The sequence below is a fragment of the Podarcis muralis genome, chromosome 9, assembly GCF_964188315.1.
Source record: "Podarcis muralis chromosome 9, rPodMur119.hap1.1, whole genome shotgun sequence".
NCBI classification, from domain to species: domain Eukaryota; kingdom Metazoa; phylum Chordata; class Lepidosauria; order Squamata; family Lacertidae; genus Podarcis; species Podarcis muralis.
In genome coordinates this window covers 4,883,395-4,886,892 of record NC_135663.1, presented here as the reverse complement: position 1 = coordinate 4,886,892, position 3,498 = coordinate 4,883,395, and the positions used below count along the sequence as shown (strand labels likewise).

Genomic DNA, 3,498 nt, shown 5'->3' with positions numbered 1-3,498 from the left:
TATCTATCTATCTATCTATCTATCTATCTATATCTATCTATCATCTATCTATTTATCTATCTATCATCTATCTATCTATCTATCTATCTATCTATCTATCTATCTATCTATCATCTATCTATCTATCTATCTATCTATCTATCATCTATCTATCATCTATCTATCTATCTATCTATCATCTATCATCTATCTATCTATCTATCTATCTATCATCTATCTATCATCTATCTATCTATCTATCTATCTATCTATCTATCTATCTATCTATCTATCATCTATCTATCTATCATCTATCTATCTATCTATCTATCTATCTATCTATCTATCATCTATCTATCATCTATCTATCTATCTATCTATCTATCTATCTATCTATCTATCATCTATCTATCATCTATCTCTATCTACTTAACTAGTATCTATCTATATCTCAATGCCCGGAACTGTATTAGTGAAGCCTTATCTTCTGCAGCATAGATATTAGGGGGGAATGTACACTACGTCCCCCAAATTCATTCACCTACGTATTCGAAAGAAAATGCACAAAACTAAGCATTCATGCCTCATAAAACTAATTCAAACGCATACGTAATCACTCAAAAATCTCTTTACACTCCATCTGCTCAATTGTCACTTCAGTAAAATGCTCCAGCATTGAACTAACAAATAACTAACTGATAATTATGTACACAAATATAGGGCTCCTGAACGAAAAAGAGGCCAACAGCAGCAGAAAACAGAAACCCCAAGAGACACCCATTTCCTCTTTGTCCCTCACCTGCGGCAATACAGATGCCTTCTCCTTACCTCTCACCTGGGGAGATCAAAGAAGCACAGAATGATGGAAATGTCCAGTTGGAAGGGGACATCTAGTCCAACCCCTGCAATGCAGGAATCTCAACTAAAGCATCCACGGGTATGTTTAGCCAGGAAAAGAGGAGATATGAGAGCCACCTTCAAATATCTCAAGGGGTGTCACATGGAAGATGGAGCAAGCTTTTTTCCCCCTGCTCCGGAGGGTAGGACTTGAACCCGTGGCTTCAAGTTACAGGAAAGGAGATTCCGACTCAACACCAGGAAGAAATTTCTGACAGTAAGGGCTGTTCGACCGTGGGATGGAAGGTGGTGGCCTCTCCTTCATTTAAACAGAGGTTGTATGGCCATCCATCATGGATGCCGTACTTGAGATTCCTGCATTGCAGGGGGTTGGACTAGATGACCCTCAGGGTCCCTTCCTACTCTGCAGTTCTACGATTCTATGACAATAAAATAATAATAATAATAATAATAATAATAATAATAATAATAATAATAAATTTTTATTTATATCCCGCCCTCCCCAGCCGAAGCTGGGCTCAGGGCGGCTAACAACAATCAAAATAATCCAACATTCTAAAAACATTTATTATAAAATTAATTAAAATCAAATTAATGGCAACCATTAAGCAACATTCTGTGCAGATTGCCAGAGGAGGGGGTCAGGCTGCGCCCTGACCAAAGGCCTGGTGGAACAGCTCTGTCTTGCAGGCCCTGCGGAAGGATGTCAGGTCCTGCAGGGCCCTAGTCTCTTGTGACAGAGCGTTCCACCAGATTGGAGCCGCGGCCGAGAAGGCCCTGGCTCTAGTTGAGGCCAGCCTCTCTGTGGCCTGGGACCTTGAGGATGTTTTTATTTGCAGACCGTAAATTTCTCTGTGGGACATACCAGGAGAGGCGGTCCCGTAGGTACGAGGGTCCTAGGCCGTATAGGGCTTTAAAGGTTAAAACCAGCACCTTAAACCTGATCCTGTACTCCACCAGGAGCCAGTGCAGCTGGTATAGTACCAGATGAATATGATCTCGCAGCGAAGACCCCGTAAGGAGTCTCGCCGCGGCATTCTGCACCCGCTGGAGTTTCTGGGTCAGTCTCAAGGGCAGCCCCACGTAGAGCGAGTTACAATAATCCAGTGGCGAGTTACAATAAAACAGTGATGCACCAGCCTTTTCATTTAAAACAGTCAGTTCCCCAAATCCTGTTGGAACAAGCAGCTCTCCACCTGACAGTAGATGGACTACAAAGATGGAGTCAGCCTAGCTTCTCCAGGTCGAGAGTTCCAGAGTCTGGAAACAGCCACAACCTTGGTTGTGTCCCTGTGAACATGGCAGAAGAAGAAGAAGAGTTTGGATTTGATATCCCGCCTTTCACTCCCTTTAAGGAGTCTCAAAGCGGCTAACATTCTCCTTTCCCTTCCTCCCCCACAACAAACACTCTGTGAGGTGAGTGGGGCTGAGAGACTTCAAAGAAGTGTGACTGGCCCAAGGTCACCCAGCAGCTGCATGTGGAGGAGCGGAGACACGAACCCTGTTTCCCAGATTATGAGACTACCACTCTTAACCACTACACCACACCAAGAGAAGGCCGTAAGAGCCTATGTGGTGTAATGGCTCCAGCGTCGGACTAGGACCTGGGAGACAAGGGTTTGATTCCCCACTTGGCCATGTAGAAGAGTTTGGATTTGATATCCCACTTTATCACCACCCAAAGGAGTCTCAAAGCGGCTAACATGCTTTTTCTTTTTAGAGCTTTGGCAGGCACACGTGCTGCCTGCGAGTAATTTTTGTTGTTGCCGCAGCCGCCCTTAGGTTGGTCCGGTTGCTATGAGTGTGCCTCTCAATCCAAAGCCCTTCCTAAACGGGCTGACTGGGATGCCAGTGATTGTGAAGCTGAAGTGGGGGGTGGAATACAAAGGCTACCTCGCTTCTGTCGAAGGCTACATGAACATGCAGCTTGCAAATACAGAAAAATATATTGATGGTGCATTATTTGGACACCTTGGTAAAGTTCTGATAAGGGGCAATAATGTCCTTTATATAAGGGGTGTGGAAGAAGAAGAAGATGGAGAAATGAGAGAATAACTATTTTTTGGGGGAAGTTGCTTTTTAACTGTGCTAAGAAACTGAGTTTTAATGAGAGTGAAAGAGGAGAGCGCAAAATGTGGTCTGAAGCTCAACATCAAAAAAAAGAAGATCATGGCCACTGGGCCCATCACCTCCTGGCAAATAGAAGGGGAAGAAATGGAGGCAGTGAGAGATTTTACTTTCTTGGGCTCCATGATCACTGCAGATGGTGACAGCAGTCACGAAATTAAAAGACGCCTGCTCCTTGGGAGAAAGGTGATGGCAAACCTAGACAGCATCTTAAAAAGCAGAGACATCACCTTGCCAACAAAGGCCCATAGAGTTAAAGCTATGGTTTTCCCAGTAGTGATGTATGGAAGTGAGAGCTGGACCATAAAGAAGGCTGATCACCGAAGAATTGATGCTTTTGAATTATGGTGCTGGAGGAGACTCTTGAGGGTCCCATGGACTGCAAGAAGATCAGACCTCTCCATTCTGAAGGAAATCAGCCCTGAATGCTCACTGGAAGGACAGATCCTGAAGCTGAGGCTCCAAGACTTTGGCCAACTTATGAGAAGAGAAGACTCCCTGGAAAAGACCCTGATGTTGGGAAAGATGGAAGGC

General features: G+C 44.2%; 1 pseudogene; it reads left to right on the top strand.

The window, feature by feature from the left end:
• The first annotated feature begins 2,548 nt into the window (after positions 1 to 2,548).
• Positions 2,549 to 2,907, top strand: LOC114604468 (small nuclear ribonucleoprotein F pseudogene; annotated as a pseudogene).
• Positions 2,908 to 3,498: the final 591 nt, after the last annotated feature.